Genomic DNA, 22,242 nt, shown 5'->3' with positions numbered 1-22,242 from the left:
TCATTAAAAAAAAATATTTTTAACAACAAAAGACTTTATATTACGCGTAAGAATATTCGGAGCAAGGTAAGTGTAAGTATTATACGTACAGTATATATATTTTTTTCATTAAAAAAAAAACATCACATTATAAATTGTGTTTGGACATGTTAAGTGGTTGCTGATGTTCCAACAGACCAACTCAGTCGGAAATTGACATCTAGAGATTTTTTATGGTGTAATGGTCCAATTTAAGCGAAAATTTAAAATTTCAGCAAAAATGATATACTTAGAAATTAAACACGTCATTAATTGTCATAATTTTCTCATTTCGCTGACTGTGACATTTTGATAAATTTTAACGTGTGTGCCAAACTGTTGCTGCTTGCGTACAGTACGCATTATACAGTACTTACTTAATTTTTTCGAAAACAAGCAACTTCTGCAGTAAATAATGTATCTGAACGTAATAATCGGTTTATTAATGTTTCAAAAGCCTAATACAAACTGCAATTTACATCCTAAACAAACAGGAGAAACTAGGGAAGTAAGGGTGTAATTAATTGTAATAATTTTCGCATTTTGATGACCTTGACAGGTATCTTGGGTGCCAAACTGCCTGTTGCATGCATTCGGTACTCATTTAACGGGCAGTTTCGCATGATTTTTATTTTTTCCTAAAATATTTCATCTTTAAAAAAAGGGATTTTGAACAACAAAAGACTTTATTTTACGCGTAAGAATATTTTGAGCAAGCTAAGTGTAAGTATTATGCAGTATATGTTTTGTTATTAAAAAAAAGTATATTTCTACATTATGAATTGTGTCTGGACATGTTAAGTGGGTGCTGATGTCCTAACAGACCTACTAAGTCGGAAATTCACATCATTAGCAAACAAAAGTGGTTAAGGAAGTAAAAACAAAATTAAGTTTCGCCACTTTCCCATTTAGCTTACGTTGCCATGGATTTACGTATTTATTGGACAAACTAATTAGAGGTTTTTAATGGTGTAATGGTCCAATTCAAGCGAAAACTTAAAATTTCAGCAAAAGTGATATACTTGGAAATTAAAAACGTCATTAATTGTCAAAATTTTCTCATTTTGCTGACTATGACATTTTGATAAATTTTAGCGTGTGCGTCAAACTGTTGCTGCTTGCGTACAGTACGCATAATGCAGTGCTTACTTAATTTTTTCGAAAACAAGCAACTTCTGCAGTAAAAAATGTACCTGAACGTAATAATCGGTTTATGAATGTTTCAAAATCCTAATACAAACTGCAATTTACATCTTAAACAAACAGGAGATACTAGGGAAGTAAGGGTGTAATTAATTGTAATAATTTTCGTATTTTGATGACTTTGACAGGTATCTTTGGTGCCAAACTGCCTGTTGCATGTATACGGTACGCATTTAACAGGCAGTTTCGCATTATTTTTATTTTTTCCTAAAATATTTCATCTCTAAAAAAAGGGATTTTTAACAACAAAAGACTTTATATTACGCGTAAGAATATTCTGAGCAAGCTAAGTGTAAGTATTATGCAGTATATGTTTTGTTATTAAAAAAAAAGTATATTTCTACATTATGAATTGTGTCTGGACATGTTAAGTGGGTGCTGATGTCCTAACAGACCTACTCAGTCGGAAATTCACATCATTAGCAAACAGAAGTGGTTAAGGAAGTAAAAACAAAATTAAGTTTCGCCACTTTCGTATTTAGCTTAAGTTGCCATGGATTTACGTATTTATTGGACAAACTAATTAGAGGTTTTTAATGGGGTAATGGTCCATTTCATGCGAAAACTTAAAATTTCAGCAAAAGTGATATACTTAAAAATTAAAAACGTCATTAATTGTCAAAATTTTCTCATTTTGCTGACTATGACATTTTAAAAATTTTAGCGTGGGTGTCAAACTGTTGCTGCTTGCATACAGTACGCATAATGCAGTACTTACTTAATTTTTTCGAAAACAAGCAACTTCTGCAGTAAATAATGTATCTGAACGTAATAATCGGTTTATTAATGTTTCAAAAGCCTAATACAAACTGCAATTTACATCTTAAACAAACAGGAGATACTAGGGAAGTAAGGGTGTAATCAATTGTAATAATTTTCGTATTTTGATGACCTTGACAGATATCTTGGGTGCCAAACTGCCTGTTGCATGCATTCGGTACTCATTTAACAGGCAGTTTCGCATGATTTTTATTTTTTCCTAAAATATTTCATCTCTAAAAAAAGGGATTTTTAACAACAAAAGACTTTATATTACGCGTAAGAATATTCTGAGCAAGCTAAGTGTAAGTATTATGCAGTATATGTTTTGTTATTAAAAAAAAAGTATATTTCTACATTATGAATTGTGTCTGGACATGTTAAGTGGGTGCTGATGTCCTAACAGACCTACTCAGTCGGAAATTCACATCATTAGCAAACAGAAGTGGTTAAGGAAGTAAAAACAAAATTAAGTTTCGCCACTTTCGTATTTAGCTTAAGTTGCCATGGATTTACGTATTTATTGGACAAACTAATTAGAGGTTTTTAATGGGGTAATGGTCCATTTCATGCGAAAACTTAAAATTTCAGCAAAAGTGATATACTTAAAAATTAAAAACGTCATTAATTGTCAAAATTTTCTCATTTTGCTGACTATGACATTTTAAAAATTTTAGCGTGGGTGTCAAACTGTTGCTGCTTGCATACAGTACGCATAATGCAGTACTTACTTAATTTTTTCGAAAACAAGCAACTTCTGCAGTAAATAATGTATCTGAACGTAATAATCGGTTTATTAATGTTTCAAAAGCCTAATACAAACTGCAATTTACATCTTAAACAAACAGGAGATACTAGGGAAGTAAGGGTGTAATCAATTGTAATAATTTTCGTATTTTGATGACCTTGACAGATATCTTGGGTGCCAAACTGCCTGTTGCATGCATTCGGTACTCATTTAACAGGCAGTTTCGCATGATTTTTATTTTTTCCTAAAATATTTCATCTCTAAAAAAAGGGATTTTTAACAACAAAAGACTTTATATTACGCGTAAGAATATTCTGAGCAAGCTAAGTGTAAGTATTATGCAGTATATGTTTTGTTATTAAAAAAAAAGTATATTTCTACATTATGAATTGTGTCTGGACATGTTAAGTGGGTGCTGATGTCCTAACAGACCTACTCAGTCGGAAATTCACATCATTAGCAAACAGAAGTGGTTAAGGAAGTAAAAACAAAATTAAGTTTCGCCACTTTCGTATTTAGCTTAAGTTGCCACGGATTTACGTATTTATTGGACAAACTAATTAGAGGTTTTTAATGGGGTAATGGTCCAATTCATGCGAAAACTTAAAATTTCAGCAAAAGTGATATACTTAGAAATTAAAAACGTCATTAATTGTCAAAATTTTCTCATTTTGCTGACTATGACATTTTAAAAATTTTAGCGTGTGTGTCAAACTGTTGCTGCTTGCATACAGTACGCATAATGCAGTACTTACTTAATTTTTTCGAAAACAAGCAACTTCTGCAGTAAATAATGTATCTGAACGTAATAATCGGTTTATTAATGTTTCAAAAGCCTAATACAAACTGCAATTTACATCTTAAACAAACAGGAGATACTAGGGAAGTAAGGGTGTAATTAATTGTAATAATTTTCGTATTTTGATGACCTTGACAGATATCTTGGGTGCCAAACTGCCTGTTGCATGCATTCGGTACTCATTTAACAGGCAGTTTCGCATGATTTTTATTTTTTCCTAAAATATTTCATCTCTAAAAAAAGTGATTTTTTACAACAAAAGACTTTATATTACGCGTAAGAATGTTCTGAGCAAGCTAAGTGTAAGTATTATGCAGTATATGTTTTGTTATTTAAAAAAAAGTATATTTCTACATTATGAATTGTGTCTGGACATGTTAAGTGGGTGCTGATGTCCTAACAGACCTACTCAGTCGGAAATTCACATCATTAGCAAACAGAAGTGGTTAAGGAAGTAAAAACAAAATTAAGTTTCACTACTTTCGCATTTAGCTTAAATTGCCATGGATTTACGTATTTATTGGACAAACTATTTAGAGGTTTTTAATGGTGTAATGGTCCAATTCAAGCGAAAACTTAAAATTTCAGCAAAAGTGATGTACTTAGAAATTAAAAACGTCATTAATTGTCAAAATTTTCTCATTTTGCTGACTATGACATTTTATAAATTTTAGCGTGTGTGTCAAACTGTTGCTGCTTGCGTACAGTACGCATAATGCAGTACTTACTTAATTTTTTCGAAAACAAGCAACTTCTGCAGTAAATAATGTATCTGAACGTAATAATCGGTTTATTAATGTTTCAAAAGCCTAATACAAACTGCAATTTACATCTTAAACAAACAGGAGATACTAGGGAAGGAAGGGTGTAATTAATTGTAATAATTTTCGTATTTTGATGACCTTGACAGGTATCTTTGGTGCCAAACTGCCTGTTGCATGTATACGGTACGCATTTAACAGGCAGTTTCGCATGATTTTTATTTTTTCCTAAAATATTTCATCTCTAAAAAAAGGGATTTTTAACAACAAAAGATTTTATATTACGCGTAAGAATATTCTGAGCAAGCTAAGTGTAAGTATTATGCAGTATGTGTTTTGTTATTTAAAAAAAAGTATATTTCTACATTATGAATTGTGTCTGGACATGTTAAGTGGGTGCTGATGTCCTAATAGACCTACTCAGTCGGAAATTCACATCATTGGCAAAGAGAAGTGGTTAAGGAAGTAAAAACAAAATTAAGTTTCACTACTTTCGCATTTAGCTTAAGTTGCCATGGATTTACGTTTTTATTGGACAAACTAATTCGAGGTTTTTAATGGTGTAATGGTCCAATTCAAGCGAAAACTTAAAATTTCAGCAAAAGTGATATACTTAGAAATTAAAAACGTCATTAATTGTCAAAATTTTCTCATTTTGCTGACTATGACATTTTATAAATTTTAGCGTGTGTGTCAAACTGTTGCTGCTTGCGTACAGTACGCATAATGCAGTACTTACTTAATTTTTTCGAAAACTAGCAACTTCTGCAGTAAAAAATGTATCTGAACGTAATAATCGGTTTATTAATGTTTCAAAAGCCTAATACAAACTGCAATTTACATCTTAAACAAACAGGAGATACTAGGGAAGTAAGGGTGTAATTAATTGTAATAATTTTCGTATTTTGATGACCTTGACAGATATCTTTGGTGCCAAACTGCCTGTTGCATGCATACGGTACGCATTTAACAGGCAGTTTCGCATTATTTTTATTTTTTCCTAAAATATTTCATCTCTAAAAAAAGGGATTTTTAACAACAAAAGACTTTATATTACGCGTAAGAATATTCTGAGCAAGCTAAGTGTAAGTATTATGCAGTATATGTTTTGTTATTAAAAAAAAAGTATATTTCTACATTATGAATTGTGTCTGGACATGTTAAGTGGGTGCTGATGTCCTAACAGACCTACTCAGTCGGAAATTGACATCATTAGCAAACAGAAGTGGTTAAGGAAGTAAAAACAAAATTAAGTTTCGCCACTTTCGTATTTAGCTTAAGTTGCCATGGATTTACGTATTTATTGGACAAACTAATTAGAGGTTTTTAATGGGGTAATGGTCCAATTCATGCGAAAACTTAAAATTTCAGCAAAAGTGATATACTTAGAAATTAAAAACGTCATTAATTGTCAAAATTTTCTCATTTTGCTGACTATGACATTTTAAAAATTTTAGCGTGTGTGTCAAACTGTTGCTGCTTGCATACAGTACGCATAATGCAGTACTTACTTAATTTTTTCGAAAATAAGCAACTTCTGCAGTAAATAATGTATCTGAACGTAATAATCGGTTTATTAATGTTTCAAAAGCCTAATACAAACTGCAATTTACATCTTAAACAAACAGGAGATACTAGGGAAGTAAGGGTGTAATTAATTGTAATAATTTTCGTATTTTGATGACCTTGACAGATATCTTGGGTGCCAAACTGCCTGTTGCATGCATTCGGTACTCATTTAACAGGCAGTTTCGCATGATTTTTATTTTTTCCTAAAATATTTCATCTCTAAAAAAAGTGATTTTTTACAACAAAAGACTTTATATTACGCGTAAGAATGTTCTGAGCAAGCTAAGTGTAAGTATTATGCAGTATATGTTTTGTTATTTAAAAAAAAGTATATTTCTACATTATGAATTGTGTCTGGACATGTTAAGTGGGTGCTGATGTCCTAACAGACCTACTCAGTCGGAAATTCACATCATTAGCAAACAGAAGTGGTTAAGGAAGTAAAAACAAAATTAAGTTTCACTACTTTCGCATTTAGCTTAAATTGCCATGGATTTACGTATTTATTGGACAAACTATTTAGAGGTTTTTAATGGTGTAATGGTCCAATTCAAGCGAAAACTTAAAATTTCAGCAAAAGTGATATACTTAGAAATTAAAAACGTCATTAATTGTCAAAATTTTCTCATTTTGCTGACTATGACATTTTATAAATTTTAGCGTGTGTGTCAAACTGTTGCTGCTTGCGTACAGTACGCATAATGCAGTACTTACTTAATTTTTTCGAAAACAAGCAACTTCTGCAGTAAATAATGTATCTGAACGTAATAATCGGTTTATTAATGTTTCAAAAGCCTAATACAAACTGCACTTTACATCTTAAACAAACAGGAGATACTAGGGAAGTAAGGGTGTAATTACTTGTAATAATTTTCGTATTTTGATGACCTTGACAGGTATCTTAGGTGCCAAACTGCCTGTTGCATGCATACGGTACGCATTTAACAGGCAGTTTCGCATGATTTTTATTTTTTCCTAAAATATTTCATCTCTAAAAAAAGGGATTTTTAACAACAAAAGACTTTATATTACGCGTAAGAATATTCTGAGCAAGCTAAGTGTAAGTATTATGCAGTATATGTTTTGTTATTTAAAAAAAAGTATATTTCTACATTATGAATTGTGTCTGGACACGTTAAGTGGGTGCTGATGTCCTAACAGACCTACTCAGTCGGAAATTCACATCATTAGCAAAGAGAAGTGGTTAAGGAAGTAAAAACAAAATTAAGTTTCACTACTTTCGCATTTAGCTTAAGTTGCCATGGATTTACGTTTTTATTGGACAAACTAATTAGAGGTTTTTAATGGTGTAAAAGTCCAATTCAAGCGAAAACTTAAAATTTCAGCAAAAGTGATATACTTAGAAATTAAAAACGTCATTAATTGTCAAAATTTTCTCATTTTGCTGACTGTGACATTTTGATAAATTTGAGCGTGTGTGTCAAATTGTTGCTGCTTGCGTACAGTACGCATAATGCAGTACTTACTTAATTTCTTCGAAAACAAGCAACTTCTGCAGTAAATAATGTATTTGAACGTAAAAATCGATTTATTAATATTTCAATAACCTAATACAAACTGGAGTTTACATCTTAAACAAACAGGAGATACTAGGGAAGTAAGGGTGTAATTACTTGTAATAATCTTCGCATTTTAATGACCTTGACAGGTATCTTGGGTGCCAAACTGCCTATTGCATGCATACGGTACGCATTTAACAGGCAGTTTCGCATGATTTTTATTTTTTCCTAAAATATTTCATCTCTAAAAAAAGGGATTTTTAACAACAAAAGACTTTATATTACGCGTAAGAATATTCTGAGCAAGCTAAGTGTAAGTATTATGCAGTATATGTTTTGTTATTTAAAAAAAAGTATATTTCTACATTATGAATTGTGTCTGGACACGTTAAGTGGGTGCTGATGTCCTAACAGACCTACTCAGTCGGAAATTCACATCATTAGCAAAGAGAAGTGGTTAAGGAAGTAAAAACAAAATTAAGTTTCACTACTTTCGCATTTAGCTTAAGTTGCCATGGATTTACGTTTTTATTGGACAAACTAATTCGAGGTTTTTAATGGTGTAATGGTCCAATTCAAGCGAAAACTTAAAATTTCAGCAAAAGTGATATACTTAGAAATTAAAAACGTCATTAATTGTCAAAATGTTCTCATTTTGCTGACTATGACATTTTATAAATTTTAGCGTGTGTGTCAAACTGTTGCTGCTTGCGTACAGTACGCATAATGCAGTACTTACTTAATTTTTTCGAAAACTAGCAACTTCTGCAGTAAAAAATGTATCTGAACGTAATAATCGGTTTATTAATGTTTCAAAAGCCTAATACAAACTGCAATTTACATCTTAAACAAACAGGAGATACTAGGGAAGTAAGGGTGTAATTAATTGTAATAATTTTCGTATTTTGATGACCTTGACAGGTATCTTTGGTGCCAAACTGCCTGTTGCATGCATACGGTACGCATTTAACAGGCAGTTTCGCATTATTTTTATTTTTTCCTAAAATATTTCATCTCTAAAAAAAGGGAGTTTTAACAACAAAAACTTTATATTACGCGTAAGAATATTCTGAGCAAGCTAAGTGTAAGTATTATGCAGTATATGTTTTGTTATTTAAAAAAAAGTATATTTCTACATTTCGCATTTTGCTTAAGTTGCCAGGGATTTACGTATTTATTGGACAAACTAATTGGAGATTTTTAATGGTGTAATGGTCCAATTCAAGCGAAAATTTAAAATTTCCGCAAAAGTGATACACTTAGAAATTAAAAACGTCATTAATTGTTATAATTTTCGCATTTTGCTGACTAGGACATTTGGTTGATTTTAACGTGTGTGTCAAACTGTTGCTGCTTGCGTACAGTACGCATTATGCAGTACTTACTAAATTTTTTCGAAAACAAGCAAGTTTTGCAGTAAATAATGTATCTGAACGTAAAAATCGGTTTATTAATGTTTCAATAACCTAATACTAACTGCAATTTACATCTTAAACAAACAGGAGATACTAGGGAAGTAAGGGTGTAATTGATTGTAATAATTTTCGTATTTTGATGACCGACCTTGACAGGTATCTTTGGTGCCAAACTGCCTATTACATGCATACGGTACGCATTTAACAGGCAGTTTCGCATGATTTTTATTTTTTCCTAAAATATTTCATCGTTAAAAAAAGGGATTTTTAACAACAAAAAACTTTATATTACGCGTAAGAATATTCTGAGCAAGCTAAGTGTAAGTTTTATGCTGGATATGTTTTGTTATTTAAAAAAAAAAAGAATATTTCTGCATTATGGATTGTGTCTGGACATGTTAAATGGATGCTGATGTCCTAACAGACCCACTCAGTCGGAAATTGACATCTTTAGCAAACAGAGGTGGTTAGGGAATTAAAAACAAAATTAAGTTTCACTACTTTCGCATTTTGCTTATGTTGCCAGGGATTTACGTATTTCTTGGACAAACTAATTAGAGGTTTTTAATGGTCTAAAAGTCCAATTCAAGCGAAAACTTAAAATTTCAGCAAAAGTGATATACTTGGAAATTAAAAACGTCATTAATTGTCATAATTTTCTCATTTTGCTGACTGTGACATTTTGATAAATTTGAGCGTGTGTGTCAAATTGTTGCTGCTTGCGTACAGTACGCATAATGCAGTACTTACTTAATTTTTTCGAAAACAAGCAACTTCTGCAGTAAATAATGTATCTGAACGTAATAATCGGTTTATTAATATTTCAAAAGCCTAATACAAACTGCAATTTACATCTTAAACAAACAGGAGATACTAGGGAAGTAAGGGTGTAATTAATTGTAATAATTTTCGTATTTTGATGACCTTGAGAGGTATCTTTGGTGCCAAACTGACTGTTGCATGCATACGGTACGCATTTAACAGGCAGTTTCGCATGATTTTTATTTTTTCCTAAAATATTTCATCTCTAAAAAAAGAGAGTTTTAACAACAAAAACTTTAAATTACGCGTAAGAATATTCTGAGCAAGCTAAGTGTAAGTATTATGCAGTATATGTTTTGTTATTTAAAAAAAAGTATATTTCTACATTATGAATTGTGTCTGGACATGTTAAGTGGGTGCTGATGTCCTAACAGACCTACTCAGTCGGAAATTCACATCATTAGCAAACAGAAGTGGTTAAGGAAGTAAAAACAAAATTAAGTTTCACTACTTTCGCATTTAGTTTTAAGTTGCCATGGATTTACGTATTTATTGGACAAACTAATTAGAGGTTTTTAATGGTGTAATGGTCCAATTCAAGCGAAAACTTAAAATTTCAGCAAATGTGATATACTTAGAAATTAAAAACGTCATTAATTGTCATAATTTTCTCATTTTGCACACTATGACATTTTGATAAATTTTACGTGTGTGTCAAACTGTTGCCGCTTGCGTACACTACGCATTATGCAGTACATACTTAATTTTTTCGAAAACAAGCAACTCTTCTGCAGTAAATAATGTATCTGAACGTAATAATCGGTTTATTAATGTTTCAAAAGCCTAATACAAACTGCAATTTACATCTTAAACAAACAGGAGATACTAGGGAAGTAAGGTTGTAATTGATTGTAATAATTTTCGTATTTTGATGACCGACCTTGACAGGTATCTTTGGTGCCAAACTGCCTGTTGCATGCATACGGTACGCATTTAACAGGCAGTTTCGCATGATGTTTATTTTTTCCTAAAATATTTCATCGTTAAAAAAAGGGATTTTTAACAACAATAGTTATTTATTATACAAGCGGTTAAAGTGAATGTTTAATGAGCGGTCAGTTTAAGGCGAGAGCGGCGTATGCCGCGAGCACCTTAAGACCGCGAGTTACACATTCATTTTAAACGCGAGTGTAATACAAAATTTTATTCAATTTTGACAACCCCAAGTCCCAAATTGTGAAAAAATTGGTGATTCAAAGTTCAGACTCGAGAAACGTCAGAATTGACAGCGACCAAATAAAAGTTTTATATGCGTAGAATTTAGTGCACAATATCAGGTGTGTGTGTGTACCTAGTATGTGACTCTGGCGACGGTGTTTGTTTATTTTAAACAAACTAAAATGATCGAAAAATTACAAAATCATGCAAGATTCTAACGACAAAACTTGCTCCCAGAAAAGACCAGATCAGAAAGTGTATCAAAAGTTCCTTAGATGGAAAGAGCAGCAAGACACTGGAGAAATTACAGAAATGGTAACCATGGTTTTAAAACAGCAAAATAAAAATTTTATTTCGCTAGCGGTTTAAAAATTTTATGGTGCTACCGGATAAACCGAAGCTTTAGTGGCCTACTGACGGCAAAATAACGTTTGTTTACATGTCAAAATTGAATAAAAGACTTTATATTACGCGTAAGAATATTCTGAGCAAACTAAGTGTAAGTATTATGCAGTATATGTTTTTTTATTAAAAAAAAAATATATTTCTGCATTATGAATTGTGTCTGGACATGTTAAATGGATGCTGATGTCCTAACAGACCTACTCAGTCGGAAATTGACATCTTTAGCAAACAGAAGTGGTTAAGGAAGTAAAAACAAACTTAAGTTTCACTACTTTTGCATTTTGCTTAAGTTGCCAGGAATTTATGTATTTATTGGACAAACTAATTAGAGGTTTTTAATGGTGTAAAAGTCCAATTCAAGCGAAAACTTAAAATTTCAGCAAAAGTGATATACTTAGAAATAAAAAACGTCATTACCTAATTGTGATAATTTTCGGATCCTACTGACTATGACATTTTGATAGATTTTAACGTGTGTGTCAAACTGTTGCTGCTTGCGTACAGTCCGCATTATGCTGTACTTACTTAATTTTTTCGAAAACAAGCAACTTCTGCAATAAATTTTGTATCTGAACGTAATAATCGGTTTATTAATGTTTCAATACCCTAATACAAACTGTAATTTACATTTTAAACAAACAGGAGATACTAGGGAAGTAAGGGTGTAATTAATTGTAATAATTTTCGTATTTTTATGACCTTGACAGGTATCTTGGGTGCCAAACTGCCTGTTGCATGCATACGGCACGCATTTAACAGGCAGTTTCGCATGATTTTTATTTTTTCCTAAAATATTTCATGGTTAAAAAAAGGGATTTTTGACAACAAAGACCCTATATTACGCGTAAGAAAATTCTGAGCAAGTTAAGTGTAAGTATTATGCAGTATATGTTTTGTTATTAAAAAAAAATATATTTCTACTTTATGAATTGTGTCTGGACATGTTAAGTGGGTGCTGATGTCCTAACAGACCCACTCAGTCGGAAATTAACATCTTTAGCAAACAGAAGTGATTAGGGAAGTAAAAACAAAATTAAGTTTCACCACTTTCGCATTTTGCTTAAGTTGCCAGGGATTTACGTATTTATTGGACAAACTAATTAGAGGTTTTTAATGGTGTAATGGTCCAATTCAAACGAAAACAAAAAATTTCAGCAAAAATGATATACTTAGAAATTAAAAACGTCATTAATTGTCATAATTTTCTCATTTTGCTGAGTATGACATTTTGATAAATTTTAACGTGTGTGTCAAACTGTTGCCGCTTGCGTACAGTACGCATTATGCAGTACATACTTAATTTTTTCGAAAACAAGCAACTTCTGCAGTAAATTTTGTATCTGAACGTAATAATCGGTTTATTAATGTTTCTGTGAATACTACTGTGAATACATTGGAATTGGCCAAAACTAATTGAGGAGAATAAACTTGTCTAGCTTTATTGAAACGTCTTCTTGCAACGACAATCAGAGACTTATTTCGACTACATTCCAACGACATAAAACAAAGAGTGGGGAGCGAGACACCTGCATCCGCTTTGCAGCGTCTGACGTCATTCGTCTCCCAACAAAAACAAGCAAACTTTAAATTCACAAATAAAAATACTTATTCTAGCAGTTTCAAAAGCCTAATACAAACTGCAATTTACATCTTAAACAAACAGGAGATACTAGGGAAGTAAGGGTGTAGTTGATTGTAATAATTTTCGTATTTTGATGACCGACCTTGACAGGTATCTTTGGTGCCAAACTGCCTGTTGCATGCATACGGTACGCATTTAACAGGCAGTTTCGCATGATTTTTATTTTTTCCTAAAATATTTCATCTCTAAAAAAAGGGATTTTTAACAACAAAAGACTTTATATTACTCGTAAAAATATTCTGAGCAAGTTTAGTGTAAGTATTATGCTGTATATGTTTTGTTATTAAAAAAAAAAGAAAATTTCTGCATTATGAATTGTGTCTGGACATGTTAAATGGATGCTGATGTCCTAACAGACCCACTCAGTCGGAAATTGACATCTTTAGCAAACAGAAGTGGTTAGGGAATTAAAAACAAAATTAAGTTTCACTACTTTCGCATTTTGCTTAAGTTGCCAGGGATTTACGTATTTCTTGGACAAACTAATTAGAGGTTTTTAATGGTGTAAAAGTCCAATTCAAGCGAAAACTTAAAATTTCAGCAAAAGTGATATACTTAGAAATTAAAAACGTCATTAATTGTCAAAATTTTCTCATTTTGCTGACTGTGACATTTTGATAAATTTGAGCGTGTGTGTCAAATTGTTGCTGCTTGCGTACAGTACGCATAATGCAGTACTTACTTAATTTCTTCGAAAACAAGCAACTTCTGCAGTAAATAATGTATTTGAACGTAAAAATCGATTTATTAATATTTCAATAACCTAATACAAACTGGAGTTTACATCTTAAACAAACAGGAGATACTAGGGAAGTAAGGGTGTAATTACTTGTAATAATTTTCGCATTTTAATGACCTTGACAGGTATCTTTGGTGCCAAACTGCCTGTTGCATGCATACGGTACGCATTTAACAGGCAGTTTCGCATGATTTTTATTTTTTCCTAAAATATTTCATCGTTAAAAAAAGGGATTTTTAACAACAAAAGACTCTATATTACGCGTAAGAATATTCTGAGCAAACTAAGTGTAAGTATTTTGCAGTATATGTTTTTTTATTAAAAAAAAAAGAATATTTCTGCATTATGAATTGTGTCTGGACATCTTAAATGGATGCTGATGTCCTAACAGAACCACTCAGTCGGAAATTGACATCTTTAGCAAACAGAAGTGGTTAGGGAAGTAAAAACAAACTTGAGTTTCACTACTTTCTCATTTTGCTTAAGTTGCCAGGGATTTACGGATTTATTGGACAAACTAATTAGAGGTTTTTAATGGTGTAAAAGTCCAATTCAAGCGAAAACTTAAAATTTCAGCAAAAGTGATTTACTTAGAAATTAAAAACGTCATTAATTGTCATAATTTTCGCATTTTGCTGACCATGACATTTTGATAGATTTTAACGTGTGTGTCAAACTGTTGCCGCTTGCGTACCACACGCATAATGCAGTACTTACTTAATTTTTTCGAAAGCAAGCAAGTTCTGCAGTAAATAATATATTTGAACGTAAAATTCGGTTTATTAATGTTTCAATACCCTAATACAAACTGCAATTTACATCTTAAACAAACAGGAGATACTAGGGAAGTAAGGGTGTAATTAATTGTAATAATTTTCGGATTTTGATGACCTTGACATGTATCTTGGGTGCCAAACTGCCTGTTGCATGCATACGGTACGCATTTAACAGGCAGTTTCGCATGATTTTTATTTTTTCCTAAAATATTTCATCGTTAAAAAAAGGAATTTTTAACAACAAAAGACTTTATATTACGCGGAAGAATATTCTGAGCAAGCTGAGTGTATATGTTTTGTTATTAAAAAAAAAGAATATTTCTACATTATGAATTGTGTCTGGATATGTTAAGTGGGTGCTGATGTCCTAACAGACCTACTCAGTCGGAAATTGACATCTTTAGCAAACAGAAGTGATTAGGGAAGTAAAAACAAAATTAAGTTTCATTTCTTCAGCATTTTGCTTAAGTTGCTAGGGATTTACGTATTTATAGGACAAACTAATTAGAGGTTTTTAATGGTGTAATTGTCCAATTCAAGCGAAAATTTAAAATTTCAGCAAGAGTGACATACTTGGAATCTAAAAACGTCATTAATTGTCATAATTTTCGCATTTTGCTGACTATGATATTTTGAAAGATTTTAACGTGTGTGTCAAAAATGGTTAGAATATTGCTGCTTGCGTGCAGTACGCAATATGCAGTACTTACTTAATTTTTTCGAAAACAAGCAACTTCTGCAGTAAATAATGCATCTGAACGAAATAATCGGTTTATTAATGTTTCAAAAGCCTAATACAAACTGGAGTTTACATCTTAAACAAACAGGAGATACTAGGGAAGTAAGGGTGTAATTAATTGTAATAATTTTCGTATTTTGATGACCTTGACAGGTATTTTGGGTGCCAAACTGCCTGTTGCATGCATACGGTACGCATTTAACAGGCAGTTTCGCATGATTTTTATATTTTCCTAAAATAATTCATCTTTAAAAAAAGGGATTTTTAACAACAAAAGACTTTATATTACGCGTGAGAATATTCTGAGCAAGCTAAGTGTAAGTGTTATGCAGTCTATGTTTTGTTATTAAAAAAAAAGAACATTTCTACATTATGAATTGTGTCTGGACATGTTAAGTGGGTGCTGATGTCCTAACAGACCTACTCAGTCGGAAATTGACATCTTTAGCAAACAGAAGTCATTAGGGAAGTAAAAACAAAATTAAGTTTCATTACTTTCGCATTTTGCTTAAGTTGCCAGGGATTTACGTATTTATTGGACAAACTAATTAGAGGTTTTTAATGGTGTAAAAGTCCAATTCAAGCGAAAACTTAAAATTTCAGCAAAAGTGATATACTTAGAAATTAAAAACGTCATTAATTGTCATAATTTTCTCATTTTGCTGACTATGACATTTTGATAAATTTTAGCGTGTGTGTCAAACTGTTGCTGCTTGCGTACAGTACGCATAATGCAGTACTTACTGAATTTTTTCGAAAACAAGCAACTTCTGCAGTAAGTAATGTATTTGAACGTAATAATCGGTTTATTAATGTTTCAATAGCCTAATACAAACTGTAATTTACATCTTAAACAAACAGGAGATACTAGGGAAGTAAGGGTGTAATTAATTGGAATAATTTTCGTATTTTGATGACGTTGACAGGTATCTTTGGTGCTAAACTGCCTGTTGCATGCATACGGTACGTATTTAACATGCAGTTTCGCATGTTTTTTTTTTCCTATAATATTTCATCATCAAAAAAAGGGATTTTTAACAACAAAAGGCTTCATATTACGCATAAGAATATTCTGAGCAAGTTAAATGTAAGTAGTCTGCAGAATGTGTTTAAAAAAAAAAGAATATTTCCACTTTATGAATTGTGTCTGGACATGTTAAGTGGGTGCTGATGTCCTAACAGACCCACTCAGTCGGAAATTGACATCTTTAGCAAACAGAAGTGATTAGGGAAGTAAAAACAAAATTAAGTTTCACTACTTTAGCATTTTGCTTAAATTGCCAGGGATTTACGTATTTATTGGACAAACTAATTAGAGGTTTTTAATGGTGTAATGGACCAATTCAAGCGAAAATTTAAAATTTCAGCAAGAGTGGCAAACTTGGAAACTAAAAACGTCATTAATTGTCATAATTTTCGCATTTTGCTGACACTGTCAGGTAAATAAGTTTGTGCCAAAATGCCTGTTGCATGCATACGGTACGTATTTAACAGGCAGTTTCGCATGATTTGTATTTTTCCACAAAACTGTAAATCTAAAAAAAGCGGTTTTCTCTACTTTTACGTTTTCTCTACCTTCCGTGACACCTACAGTACGAAGGTGTCCCGTTTCTGTCTGTCTGGCCGTCTGTCTGTACGTCTGTCTGCGGTCCCGGATTTTTATGAATTATGATACAGATAATCTACGAGCCACCGATTGTTGTCAAATTTTGTATTTATATTAGGAATATCTTGTAGGTAATATCAATTCCCGCTTGAATTGGGCTATTGGAACATCGAAAACCATTAGCACACCCAGATACAATATATCCCATAGAAATTCCTAGTTTTTTAAGCAAATACAGTATAATCAGCGTGCTTAGAATATTCTTATGAGTAACATAGAGTGTTTTGTTCTTAAAAATCACTTCCTTTTTGATTTAAAATTTTGGGGGAAAATAAATGTCATGCGAAACTCCCTGTTAAATGCGTACCGAACGCATACAACAGGTAGTTTGGCACACACTTTAGTCCCGGTCACTGTTAGCAAAATGCGAAATAAAGACAACAAATAATGCCTTTACTTCCCTAGTATTTTCTATTTGTTAAAGGTTTCAATTTCCGCTTGACTTGGGCTATTGGAACATCTAAAACCACTTTGAATTTCCAGATACAAACAATTGTGTCGAAATGTTTTATTTTTTAAAAAAGTAATTCTAAGGGTGACGTACTTAGAATATTCTTATACGTAACACAAAGCCTTTTGTTTTTTGGATTTACAATTTTGTTGAAACTTACCGCAAACTTTATTAATTATAACATTTTAAATATAAATGCCAAAGTGCCTTTTAAATATAATTAAATTTTGTTTGGCCATCTATCGTCGAGGGGCTGAACTATGCCGTATTTTCCTTATGTGCGAAACTGACTAGTTTATGAGTTTGGTCTACTACAGTGTTGCCATAGTGTGCCGACCGTGCCAAAGTTCCGGGATTACATACATATATATATACGTCAATAATAACTTTTGGCCTCGCGCCAGATTTAGGCAACAAGTAATGGGAGAATATGAAAACCACATCCTAGCCTCAAACCTGTCATATCAGTGTTCAAATTTGTATTTATGGTTGCATCATTTACAACAAGCGAATGCTTGACACGTTTTAAAGTAGGTAAATATTTGGAGTTATAGTTTAAACTGTTTTCGAGTAAAAGAAAGAAAAAGTGGTATGAATCAGTTTATTCAGAAATAATTTTTTGGAATTAAAACAGCCACATAGAGGCTGAAGAAATTAAGATAATCAAAGAGAAAAGAAAACAACTTAAAACTAGGAAAGCTTACTTCGTAGTAAGTGCAATTATATTCTATGAACATTTAATACTACTATAAAACACCAAAGTAGATTATTCATATTTCTTATGAAGTTAGAGATTGCAATTATTAACAAAGTTGACAACGTATGGATAAAGTTAAATATATATCTTTTAGTCAAAAGAGGTGTCTGCATAATTTGTTACAGTGTGTTTGCAGGTATATTTGTACAATGCAGCAGCAGCTGCATTCACTATCCAAATGTAATGTATAAATAATGATTTGTCTGGTGTATGGTGCAGTCTTAAAATTAGGTATTTTTACTATATTTCAATTGGATAAATATTTTTACACATATTTGTAAATTCTCGTGCTTTGCCAGTTTTAGACGTTGGAATTTTAATTATTAGCGTATCGTTTTTGTCTTGAATGCCGTCATTATTTTTCAATTTATCCATTCCACATGCTCCTACAACTTCTAATAAAAAATAAACCTAAAACATAATGATTTATAGACAATGTGATTGACCTTGTTTGAGATCACCTTTAACATCGGGTACATTTAATCACGGGCTTCTGTTAAAAATTTTGGTAAGTCTTCTCTTGTAAATATATTTGATTTCTTGGCAATGTAACCTATATTTTTTGCTTGAAAACTTGGTGTACTTAGATATATCTATGCTGTTTCTTATTAACAGAGTTGACTTTAACTACGACTATGCAGCCCAAAGTGTTAAAGATTTCACAGAATTTGCTTTTTCAGCGAAATACTCGTATGCAATGAGGTGTTCTCCATATATTTTGCATGGTTGTTTCTGCGCAAAAAAAAAATTCATACCGCTTTTCATAAACTGTGGCTGAGTTTTTAGGTAATAAATTTGATATATTATCTGCCAGTTTTTGCAAGTTCGGTCGAATGCATGTAAACTGCTTGTTATTATTGCTATCCATCTCTATTTTGCAATTGCTACAGATCTTTCTGCAAGCAAAAATATTAAAAGTGCCGAAAAATAAGAGGTATGCTTCATACTTTCATTTAAAATGGGCATGTAAGCTAATAATCTGTTCTGTAATAATAATAAAAGCTTATTATAGGTTATGTAGATACAAGAAAATTGTTCAAATTCTTCCATTCCGCATACTCCTACAACTTCGAATAAAAAATATACCTAAAACATTATGTTTTATAGACAATGTGATTGACCTTCTTTGAGATTACCTTTGACATTAGGTACATTAATCACGGGCCTCTGTTAAAAATTTTCGTAAGTTTTCTCTTGTAAATATATTTGATTTCTGGGAAACATAACCTATATTTTTTGCTTGAGAACTTGGTGTACTTAGATTATATCTATGCTGTTTTATATTAACAGAGTTGACTTTAACAACGACTATGTAGCCCAAAATGTTGATTTCACAGAATTTTCTTTTTCAGCGAAATACTCGTATGCAAAATGAGATATTCTCCATATAATGTTTTCCATGGTTGTTTCTGCACCGAACAAAAACTTATTACAGGTTATGTGGATACACATTGTTCGCTGCCATAGAATGTCGCTGCACTTCAAGAAATCCACTGTTGCCATGCAAGGTTGCGACGTTGCGAGATTACGCGCAAATTTAGTTAATAAATTATATTTATAAAATTAATAAACCGGATGTGTTTCTAATAACTAATAAAAAGGGTTAACAAAGAGTATAGAATTACTGCTAAACCGAAAAACAATTTATAACCTTGTAAAATGTAATTGTGGAGGTAGATAATACTAATATGACAACACCGCATTTAATTTCTGTGCCGATTTTTGGACATAGAAAAAGCACATTACTGCGCGATTTCGAAAAAAGAAACATTACTATTTTTTAGCAGCTTTTAACCTCTCTTTTTATATTTCTCCAAGAAAGGCGTACATGTCAATTTTAAAATACTAGTTTAAGTTGGAGTAAGAAATTTACTTTTATGGTTGTGTGTACAGGCACTTCTACAATTAGCAGTACAAGTTTTTGTTAATCTCTTAAATTATTTTTCTACTTATGGAGCCAATCTGGATATTTGCTTAAGGGTGTGCTTTAAATTTTAGGAATTAATATCTTGGAACGTCATGCATCGTTTCCATACATTTTTGAGCTTCTGTTTTATTTTCTAATCACTTGGAATTTCATTTCCAAAAACAAAAATTGTACTTGAAATGATAGATATGAAGCTCATTATTCCGAAACATGTAATTATAAGATCAAATGTTACTATGCATGAAATGTATTATTTGATATAAAGTAACTTTTGATATCGCATTCTTTAGATTTTTTTCATGGGTACTTTACAGTTAATAGTATCACCATGAAATTGTCTCTTAGATTTGTTTTTCTTTCTTCCGGTATTTGAATCACAATTTGATAATCTTAAAACAACGACAATTAATTTAACTTTAGCTTGAGTTGTGAACCTGAAAGTTGTTTTGTATGAATTTGTGTGACAAAAGTGTACTAAAGATGAAAATAATTACTTATACTCTTTTATAATCATTAATTACATTTGTAGCAATTTTTGGCCTCTCGTATTTTATATTATTTTATCCAAGAAACAAGCGAAATTTGAAAAACCAGTTTAATATTTTAATGGAGCAGTAATTATGAACCCAAATGTTGCTATGGATAAAAACTATTATTTGACTTAAATTAACTTTTGGAATCACAGTCTTTGGATTTTTTTCGTAGATACTCCACAGTAAACAACATAATTATAAATCTGTCCCTTTGATTTATTAATTTCTCAATCCGCCGATATTTGAAAGACGATTTGGTATTCTTAAAACAAGGGTTACTAATTTAATGTTTCCTTGGACTGTGAGCCTGAAAGTTGTTTTGTATGAATCCATATGGGGTCAAAGTGTACTAAAGATGAAAAGAATGACTTCGTTTATAGCAACTTTTGGCCTCTCGTGTTTAATATTTCTCCAAGAATGTTTTTAATTTTGTAAGATATTGGGCCAATAAAACATACACCGACAACATTATTTGCAATTCTTTCAACCACCTATGAATTCATAAAATATCAACTTTTGCATCTTTAATTGAAATATTGTTCAATTCTAATCTAAACCATGAAAACTATAATAAAGAACTTCAGTCCATAAAACAAATTGCAATAAATAATGACTTTAAAGTAAAATTAATCCACAATCTAATTGACAAAATAAGATACAAAATTAAAAGAAAAAACAATGTTGCTCGTTGTTCAAAACGGACCATGATACTAAGGAAGACATAGGTAGATATTATTTTCTGGATTTTATTGAAACATTATCTTACAAAATTAAAAACATACTAAATAGAGTGAATAAAAATGTTAATATTTCATTTAGAAAAATTAATTCAACCAGAAATCAGTTACTGAACAACAAAGATAAAATTACTTAACTAGATAAAGCCGGAGTCTATCAATTACAATTTGAATGTTGAGATTGTGCCTTAAATTTTACGAATCCATATCGTGAAATAATACACCTCATGAATTTCACTGGCTTGTGTTGAAATTTCGGGTTTCCAATTTTAAATTTATTAATCTAGTACTTCGTTCCAAAAACAAAATTGTGCCCGGAATGATGGGTTAATTACCTGTTTTCACATATACGAAGCGCACGAGTCCGAAAGTTACCTAACATGCAATTATGAGGCTAAATGTTGCTTTGGATGAAAACAATTATTTGAATTAAAGTAACTTTTGGCATCACAGTCTTTAGATCTTTTTTCATAGGTATTTTACACTTAACAACATCATTATGAATTTATTTCTTAGATTTATTTCTCAATCCACCAATATTTGTCTTAACCTCATAGAAAATGTTTCGTCTTATGGAAAAAATCTGAATCTTTACACTTGGGGGTGTGCCTGAATATATAGCACCGAATATTGCCTCACATGAATTTTACTGCCTCGATTTGACCAAATTTTGGGTTTCCGATTTTAGATTTAATCATGTACCTAGTACTTTAAGATATGTTAGCACATGAGTCCGAAATTATGAGGCCAAAAGTTTCTATGGATGAAAGCCATTATTTGATTTAAAGTAACTTTTGGCATCACATTCTTTAGATTTTTTTAATAGTTACTTCACAATTAATAACATAATTATGACTTTTTCTTTTAGGTTTATTTCTCTTATCTGTTATTAAAATAACTGCTATTAAGTTAACTTTAGCCTGGGTTGTAAGTTTGAAAGTTGTTTTCTACAATTCTGTGAGGCCAAAGTCTACAAAAGATGAAAATAATTTTAGGCCAGATAGTTCAACACTCAGCCAATTATTTATTTTTATTTATACTATTTTCGTGTGGTATAGCAAGAATAATGGTCAAAAATCAAGTATTTTAGGATCAAAA

At 31.5% G+C, this 22,242-nt stretch overlaps 1 protein-coding gene and 1 long non-coding RNA gene across 2 annotated transcripts in view; both read right to left on the bottom strand.

The window, feature by feature from the left end:
• LOC135134824 (cysteine-rich motor neuron 1 protein-like) overlaps positions 1-22,242 on the bottom strand; it is a 218,954-nt gene that overhangs the window by 107,592 nt on the left and 89,120 nt on the right. The gene's annotated exons all lie outside the window — the stretch shown is intronic.
• Positions 17,815-19,485, bottom strand: LOC135135043 (uncharacterized). The gene is made up of 4 exons (XR_010281431.1): positions 19,084-19,485; positions 18,895-19,033; positions 18,409-18,843; positions 17,815-18,358 (listed from the first exon to the last, which is right to left on the bottom strand). It is a non-coding gene; the product is annotated as an uncharacterized LOC135135043 (long non-coding RNA).

Source organism: Zophobas morio, unplaced genomic scaffold (assembly GCF_036711695.1).
Source record: "Zophobas morio isolate AGI-343-1 ecotype UQ-CSIRO unplaced genomic scaffold, CSIRO_AGI_Zmor_V1 ptg000024l, whole genome shotgun sequence".
Taxonomy (NCBI): Eukaryota; Metazoa; Arthropoda; class Insecta; order Coleoptera; family Tenebrionidae; genus Zophobas; species Zophobas morio.
The sequence above is the reverse complement of the archived record's forward strand: the minus strand, read 5'-3'. Positions and strand labels throughout refer to the sequence as shown.